Source organism: Lipotes vexillifer, unplaced genomic scaffold, assembly GCF_000442215.2.
Source record: "Lipotes vexillifer unplaced genomic scaffold, Lipotes_vexillifer_v1.1 scaffold185, whole genome shotgun sequence".
NCBI lineage: Eukaryota > Metazoa > Chordata > Mammalia > Artiodactyla > Lipotidae > Lipotes > Lipotes vexillifer.
In genome coordinates, this window is record NW_006794406.1 from 748,968 (window position 1) to 758,646 (window position 9,679).

At 38.1% G+C, this 9,679-nt stretch overlaps 1 pseudogene; it reads right to left on the reverse strand.

Moving 5' to 3' along the window:
• Nucleotides 1–4,958, reverse strand: part of LOC103080075 (COMM domain-containing protein 6 pseudogene) — a 13,723-nt pseudogene extending 8,765 nt beyond the window's left edge.
• Between the last annotated feature and the right edge of the window lie 4,721 nt (nt 4,959–9,679).

Sequence of the window (9,679 nt, forward strand, 5' to 3'; positions counted from 1 at the left end):
AAAAAAAAAAAAAAAAAAAAAAAAGAAAAGAAAAGAAAATGTCCTCATTTTGATAACTATGTTGTCAACAGGTAGGAGAATAAACACGTTCTTAGGAAACACAGTGAATTATTTAGGGGTAAAAATTTGTCTCTGTTACCTTCAAATGATTCACAAAAATTATAATAATATGCAAGTACATAGAGAGAAAGCAATGGGACAAAATGTAAATAATAGAATCTGGCTATGGTATAGGTTATATGGATCTTCCTAGTTCCTTGTACTGTTCTTGAAAACTTTCTGTAAGCTTGAAAGCATATCAAAATAAAAAGTTACAAACAAATAAATAAACTTATGTCAGATCCTCTCCCTACTCCCCCTCAAGAAAAAGCTGTCCACTGGAGAGACAGTATTGAGTCAAAAAAATAGTACAAAAGAATAGTACAAAATTCCAGTGTTTCTAGCTCCAGAGTCTGTGAAAGATAGCTCCTAAACATAGGATAGAGGAGAGCTCTTCTTTCGCTCTACAAGGAAAGGTCCCTGAAGGTAACACACGCCTTCCTCTCAAGTCTGGTTCTATCTTGTTTGATTGCAAGAGTAGGAGTAAGGAAGCAAGAATCAAGCTGATTATTCTTTTACCTTAGGGAAAAAAATCTTTTATTGTTGATGAAAGACTTTTGATGCATTTCTTATAAATGCTAAAGAAAACTTTTTTTTAAAGTAGCTGGATATTTGTAAGCCTATAGCTATTCTGAAGACTCGAAACGCACACGAAGGTTTGAGCACTGTCTATCACTAAATGTGCGAGGTTTAAGCATTCTGTTTAATGAGATCAATATTCTTTTTGTTTGAGAAGAAAATGGACTGAGTTTGCTGGGAGTGGGATCCCAGGACATTTGCATCCTTTTCCTTGCTAGAAAATTTCTTCTATTCATTTATATCTCGTGGTCTATTGCTTTCATGTGTTAAGTTACAGCACATTTTTCACTCATTAATGAACTCTGATAAGAATTCAGCCCTTGAAGGTAATATTTATGACAGAGTCACATTGCAAAGGATATGTGTATTTTAGATAAGCTCTCAGTAACTTTTGAAAAACTCCAAAATAATAAATTATCTGTTCTTTTCCAAATTTGCCATATTTATTAGAAGTGACACTTTCTGTCACTCATTAGATCTAAAATGTCTAAGATATAAACTTATCATAAGAAGACATTCACATAGTCTTGACATTAGCTCAGGCTAGTCTGGTGGGAAGGAAGACACTCTCATTGTCTATTTCTTATAGTTGATTAAACATTTTCGAAGTTAAATTCAATTCTCATTGGAGTAAAAATTTGTATTGGACATCTTATAATTATACCATCCTTTATTATCTCTCTGATTGTTGGTTTCCTCATATGTAAAATGGAAATTATGAATGTTACATGAAATAAAGTGCTTGGTACAATGTCTGGTACATAAATGCTCAGTAAATGTTACATAGTTTATTTTACATTACACAGCTTCAAGTTGAGAATACCATATTGAACACAGGTTTATCAGCTCCAAGGTTAAGAAACAAGAGATCTCAGAAAGATTTTAGCAGCTAGAGCAGCAAAATGACATCGGTAATTAGAATCTCAGGCTCCTGCCATGCAGGGAGGGAAGTTGATAAAAAGTTAGCTGGTTTCTACCACCAGCCCTTTCACTATCCCAGCAAAGCAGAGGATTTGGAAAGATCTGATCCAGAGGATGGCAGAAAATTACAGAGAAGAAAACAGGTGTGGGGAGTGGGTGTAGGAGAGAGAAGGTAGCTTGAAAGTCTATGTTCAGTACCCTCACGTCTCCTCCTCCACTCCCACATACTGAATACAAGTCTTCAGCTACCCCAACCCGAGAGGCCAGAAATTGAAGGTTTAATCACTGGTAACAGATGAAAATAAAAATCACTGGAATATAAGGTACATTAGTAAAGCAAGAATGAAGCACATACTTGAAAATAAGAGTAATTATTGACCCACTGTACACATAATAGCCTGATTCCAAGACCTCTGCCCCACCTTACACAGATTACTAGAAACCAATGGTCAGGCCTCAGGTAGAATATTAGAGAATTTTTTTCTGTAGATATTAAAATATTCCAGAGGTAAACTTCCCTGCATTGAAATTTGGGGGCCTGGGTGACTGGCTGCCATTTGGGCCAATTTCACAAGAGTGAGGGGTACTCATTACAAGCACAGAGATCACAGAGCTTCCAAACAAAATTGGAGAGCCTCGTTGTTAAATAAGAGTGTTCACCAAGAATCATGAAACATATTCAGAAAGTCTCCAGATTATAAGAGGGAGGCCAAGTAAGCAAACCCAGAAAAGAAATTCAGAGGAAAGATAATGCAGGAAATGCAAGAACGTTTCAAAATTAAACACAAAATGCAAATTAACACATCAGGGAGATAGAAGTTGTTGCATCAATAAAAATGGATGATATTTAGAAGGAAGAACTCTTAGTTAAAATAACATTGTTGAAACAAAAATTTCTACAGAACTTTAGAAGTAAAGAAAAATGTCAAGAAGATGGCAAATGTGAGAGAAAAGCTGAGAACTAAGAGCATCAAACCAAGAGCTCAGCCTATTAATATGAGTTTCATAAGAGAATAGAAGGCATGTCATGGGCATAAAAAATATTTTTTAAAAAGAGATTTTTTCAAAACTAAAGAGTATACATTTACAAATTGAAAGAACCAAAAAGAGTACCAGTATACTTAATATCTTTATCCAAAACAAAGCATATTGTCATGACGTTTCAGAATACTTTGCTAAAGAGACAATCCTAAACAATTAATAATAATAAAAAGAGATCACATCCAAAGATGGAGAATCAGAATTACTTAAAGATTTTTAAAACCAGCACCAGATGATTCAGAGAGGCAATAATTTTCAAACAAATTTTTTTTTTCATTTAAGGATAAAAGTGAAATAATGATATTTTCAGTCATGCAAAGATTTACAAAATTTGCCTTTGTTTCTTAGGCAGCTGTTGGAAAGGAGTGCAGAATGAAAAAGAAAATTTTACACAGGCATTCGTGCCAAAGTTTGACAAAAGTACTATTTCCTTGTAATTTAAGTAATAGGTCATCTATATAGAAAGGAAGAAAATGGGACAATCTATAAATGATAAATCAACAAAATTATAAGTATTATTATTTAAAATTATAAGTTAACCAATACAGAAAATAAAAAGTGATAAAAATTATATTGAAAGGGGAAAAAAAGGAGGCGGGTGGTGTAAGTAAAATGAAATTTTATCACTCAGAGAAATGTCATAGATCACGTTTGAAATTAATACACAAAAACAGTTTTGTAAACATACTTCCATATGTCTGTAATTGGGATTTGGATCTATAGTGACATACCTGAAGAGACTGCCCATTTCCCATCTTCTCGTGGAAGCAAAGTTCTAAGAGAAGATGAGTAGATTTAGAGAAATGTTTTAAATTACACTGAATTGTCAGAGGATGTCCATGAAGCATCACGTCTTAAATAGCGGGAGCAAGGTTCCAGGGGCAGTGGAAGCCTGCACTTGAAGTAGATCACTCTCTAGCTGCCAACACTGATGACATATCAGGCAGGATATGGAAGAGAATACAGTTCACCTATTGCCTCTAGAGAGTTGTTCACAAAGCAGAACTAGAATAAATATTGAGAAAATGCTAACACTTAGAGCATATGATACTAAGTATGGTTCAGCTCCACCCCGTGGGTAGCCCAGAGGAGCAACAGCAGGGATAGCTCGGCCATTTCTTTCTCTTCAGGAGGCACAAGTCACTACTGGTGGCAAAGGATAGCTGATCATGATTATAGGTGTCACGTCCACCTACACTGCAGTCAAATCGCTTTTGGAAAATCTGAGACACACAGGAGGTGGGGTGTGCTGAGAGCCTACCAGTCAGTTAGATGAAGCTACTTGCTCCGTGGACCTAGGCACAAGCTGTTAAAGCAAGTCTTCCTGGAAAATCATCCAATTCAAAAGACCTAAGGGGACATTTCTACCTAAGATCTAAGATTATCACTACACTGTAGTTCTCTCTACAGTCCCTGATGGAATTGTGAGAATTCGCTGGATCCCATATTGGATGACAACTGTACAAAGCTCTTTGTTGTTATCAGCCAAGCCACAGATAACTGCAGAAACATGCTTTTTTTGTGAGTGACATACCCTGCAAACTCCAAGCTTCGTGAGTGAGAGGCATCTCAGCGGGGACGGCTGCAGTCAGTGGCTTCAGATAGCACATCACAGTGCACTTTCCTCAGATGATATTATACACACACCCCATCCACATCGTCCTGTAATGTCTGCATAAATCGGAGGAAAAAGAAAACTCTAGAATCAATTATGAAATATGAGGTATATAATTTGTGCTTCATAAATCTGAGTTCTGTTTGTCCTGCAACAGTATAAATTTTTTTTTTTTTTGGCGGTACGCGGGCCTCTCTGTTGTGGCCTCTCCCGCTGCGGAGCACAGGCTCCAGACGCGCAGGCTCAGCGGCCATGGCTCACGGGCCCAGCTGCTCTGCGGCATGTGGGATCTTCCCGGACTGGGACACGAACCCACGTCCCCTGCATCAGCAGGCAGACTCCCAACCACTGCGCCATCAGGGAAGCCCAACTATAAATTTTTAAACCAAGGATCTTGTGGAGAGATCTATCATGAACATATTGGATTGTACTTCTCTAATTGTAATTCCTCGAGTCTGTAATAACCTGTGAGGGGGAGCAGGACATCCCGTGACAGGCTCCACTCTGAGCGCCAAGTCTTTCTCTGGCTTCAGATGTTGTTCCTGTCGTCATTGTTTCCAGCTTAAACACTGACCCCTGAGTGAGATTTATGCTTTATACTTCTCTTTTTCTCTCACTCACCCTCTTCCCCTTTGTCTCTTCCTGATCTGTATCTCCGGGCATTGATCCCTGTCTGCATGCTGAGGGGACCCTTCCCTTCCATGCTCTAACCCTTCCCAGCTTGCCCTCTGCATGGCTGGATTTGTATAGCTGTTTCAAAGTCTGGCTCTATTATTTATCTATTGCTGTGTACAATACATTATCCCTAACTTGGTGGCTTACAATTACAATAACAGTTATCTCACAGTTTCTGTGGGTCAGGAGTGCAGACATGGCTTAACTCCCAGGCTCAACTGGGAGAGATGCTTTTTAAAACTCACTCCTGGTACTGTTGGAATGATTCAGATCTTCGTAGCTGCTGGACTGAGGCCCTACTTCCTCACGAGCTGCTGGCCAGAAGGCCTCCCTCCATTCTTACTGTATGGACCTGTCTATAGAGCATCTCACAGTGCAGCATTGCAGCTCGTCGCTGACAGTGAACGAGCTATAAAGCTAGAGGGAGTGCTGGCAAGATGGAAGTCACTGTCTTTTGTAATCAAATTACAGAAGTTATAACCAATTAATTTTTCTGTATTCAATTCATCAGATGCAAGTCACTAAATCCATTCAAGGAGAAGGAGGTGAATACCAAGAGGTGGGGGTCATCATCATTGGGGGTCATTTCAGAGACTGCCTACCAAGCATGCTTATGGTGAGGGGAGGGGAAGTGTTTTTAGAGGTTGAAGGAGAGAACTGAAGATTGGACTCCATGTCAGAACTGCCTACCTCCCTGGCTATATGGCTCACCCACTATAAATCCACCTCTGTCCTTTTCTGTCTTCTTTTTTTTTTTGCGGTACGCGGGCCTCTCACTGTTGTGGCCTCTCCCATTGCAGAGCACAGGCTCTGGACGCGCAGGCTCAGCGGCCATGGCTCACGGGCCCAGCCGCTCTGCGGCATGTGGGATCTTCCCGGACCGGGGCACAAACCCGTGTCCCCTGCATCGGCAGGCAGACTCTCAACCACTGCACCTCCAGGGAAGCCCCTTTTCTGTCTTATTTGATTCAGCATCCTAGACTCTCGCTTTGTCCTTACCATAGGTTCTATACTCACTGAACCCTTGGTTTTAACAATTTGCCTGATTCTCTAATTTTCTGTCCTGAGCAATAGGAATAACTAACATTTATATCTTGTATGTGTACAGATTACAAAGCATTTTCCTGTAAGGAACTGGGTTTCAGGAGGAGATATAACCAGTAGTTTCAAGCCTGCAGTGGTCAGCCTTGCGCTTTCCTCTTAAAACTAGAGTCACCAAATCACCACTGAAGATCTAGGGTATTATTTGTAAAATGCAGAGTTTTATCATTTGGTTCTTCTTGTAAGTTTAGTAAATCAGGTATAGTTGATTACTATAATAAACACAGAGAATTGTGAGAGTTGTAAATCTTAAATAGAAAAATACCACATTTATTTTTAATATAACCATAGAAACTGAATTAATATCAGGCCTCTTTGCTTATTAAGGTCAGGTTCTGACAGTGGTTGCTATGGTTGTGTTTGATGATTTTCATTGACTGCATAACAATAAGAAACAATTTTTCTGAAAACTGATTTTTCTGGTAAAAGGGAACTGAAGTGAATTCAGGGTCCAGCCACCTTTTATACTTTGATCGAGCACATCTTTCACAGTCATAGTCATAGCAACACATAAAATCAATCAGCAGAAAATGCTTATTTATGTCACATATGGATTTTCCAACAAATAGCTTATGAAAACACCTTTCCTGTGGATAATAACTAAGAGTAAAAGTGGACTGTCTGATTCCCAGTAATTACAGTCTGATGTTGCTTTAATCACAAGTAAGTAGTCTATCCTTAAGAAACTAACAAGCCCAAAGCAGGTCAGGACACAAAGTGTGGCTCACATGAGGAGATAAATGGGAAAAAGAAGAGATAGTTATTTTATTCTGTCTTGTGTATTTCCCCCTCCACCATACCATACTGTATTGATTTAGGTGTTTTTCATTTCAATAAAGGTATTTAAGTCACAGCTGATGAACAGTGTTTGTATTCCATGAGCACACTCTCACAGATTTGGATTACATATAGATGAAAAATAGCCCATATGGGTTTTGAACAAAATGAATGGCTTGCAAGCCCTGAAAAATTCCAGTGGAAAGGTTGTCATGCTAAAGGGTTAATTCAAATTTGACTGCATGATGGACACTTTTATTTATAGAACCTTTGGCTAATTTTCAGCAGCCATGTTTTCTTCTAATTAAAATAATATGAACAGCTAATAGCAATCAGCTTTAAAGAACTGAATAATTTAGAGAAAGGGATGATTAATAGACTTTTTAATAACCATTTTACACTAGGTGTCTCCACTAGAGAACACATAAAACATTTGTATTCAGCCATTGGCTGGTTCAAATGTCAGGAAATATTAAGTTGGAATAAATGAGAAGCGAATTATTTAAAGCTGTCTAAAATAAGTCATTGATATTATCATGTAAATTTGATATTTCCCTAAAGGTTCTAGAATCATTCTCTGACATGGCATAACTCATAAACTCAGAGAAAGTGGACCATTAGAAGCATTATTTTTAAAATGGAAATTTCTGTATTTATTCACATACATAACATATAACAGCAAAGCAGCAAAAGTTTGTCATGGAAATGTTATGTACATATTCAGACAGATATAGAGATAGGTAGGTAGATAGATAGAAAGATAGATAGATAGACAAGAATCATTTCATCATTACAACTTCTGTAGGATTTAGCAAACTTTTCCTCAAATCTCTGAGAATGACCAAAGAACTAGTTGAAAATCTAAAGTGGAAAAATGGAAAACATAAAAAAAAAAACTATATGCAAGGGAAGTAAAGGTTAAAAAAGAAAGAAAAGGAACATATCAGAAATGTAAGTTTCCCAGATAAGTGTCTACTCCCACTGTGACAGTCAACCAACCCATCCCCAGCTCCTCACCCAATTTCTCTTTTCTGCTTCTTCCTCAATAATAAAACCCTGAATTTCATCTGGGTATACCTTTTTAAATCACGACTACATATCACCACCTTCTAGGAAGCTAACAACAACCAATAGCTTGAGCCTGACCAATGGAACATAAGTGGCAACAGTGTCACATCTCCTGTGACCTGTCCATTCTTTCCTTTGTGCCGACCGGAATGCAGATGTACATGCTCTGGCCAGAGCAACCTTCAGAGGTAATGGGTGAATCTGGGGATGCCGTGCTGGTAAGACTGAGCAATAAAATAAAAGGAGCCCCGGTCTCTAATATCATGGAGGGTCAAACCAGTCCTGAATTGCTCTTATACTTGAAGGGAGAAAGCAGTTTCTACCTCTTAAATTCACTGTTGTTTTTTTGTTATTGCTGTTGTTGTCTCTTTAGGGTGAACAAAATCCTAATTAAATCACTCTCTAAGATGTGAATTTATTCTAGAGAAACAAGTCAAGCAACATTTCCACAGTGTAAGATACACTACTAAACTTTAAAAACCAAACATATTGTCTCCATGGAGAGACGTAAGTGCACTAGACCAATCATTCTGTTTCCATGTATGTCAGAATCACCTGGAGGGCTTGTTAAAACACAGATTTCTGGACCTCACCCCAAAAGATCTGATTCAGTAGCTCAGCTTGGGGCTGAGAATTTGCAGTCCTAATAATGTCCCAGGTGATACTGACAGTGCCTAACTAAAGGACACATGCTGGGTCTCATTGTCCCAGAACACACCTCCACTTCTAACATATGCAAGATACAACTGTGCCTTGACCTATCATCAGGCTATTCTAATTTCTAAATGTCATGCAAGGCCACTTTCAAAATCCTAGAATACCTTACCATTCAAACAAGTTCCACATCTTCATTATTTAAAATTGATTACAGCTTATAAAAATAGTGAAACGAATATAATACAAAGTCATGTTTTTATTCCTTATTTACTGTTATAGATTTAAGTTCCACTTCAGAAATCAGGTAAAATATAAACAATCTAAATTATAGAAAAGGGGTTTTGGGAGGGGGATAGTATAATTACCAGATCATTTGTTTCTGAATCACCCAGAGCACTTATTAAAAATGGAGGTTCTGGGCCCCATCTCACAACTACTGAGGCAGAATACCTGAAGGTAGGATCTAGGAATCTTTGATTTAACAAGCTTACCAGGTGATTCTTATAAACCCAAATGTTTTCTAATCATTGATCTTGAAATGTCACCAGAGACACTAACTCAGACTCTTGGAGGAAATTTTTCAGCCTGACAGAGCATGAAACAACAGCCAGAATGACCTACATAATGCTGTAGGCTAAAAGCTTGAAACCCACTTGTAGTAACCAAGGGGTAGTTGACGGCATGAGGTAGCAAGCAATCACCAAAAGAAAATCATCTAAATAATGGAATCCCTCTATTGAACACTGTGTTTGAAAAATATTTTTCCCCAAGGAGGAAAGTGGGGAGTGGGATGAATTGGGAGATTGGGATTGATATATATACACTACTGATACTATGCCTAAAATAGATGACTAATGAGAACCTACTGTATAGCTCAGGGAACTCTACTCAGTGCTCTGTGGTGACCTAAATGGGAAGGAAATCCAAAAAAGAGGGGGTATATGTATACATATAGCTGATTCACTTTGCTGTACAGCAGAAACTAGCACAATATTGTAAAGCAACTATACTCCAATAAAATCTTTTTTAAAGTTAAAAAAAAATAAAGTGGAGAAAACAAAAGTGGGATGTGTCAAAAGGACACAGGAACCAACCTGAAAGAGCTTCCAATTACAAAAGCTGAAACAATCTGAGCAGCAAAATAGA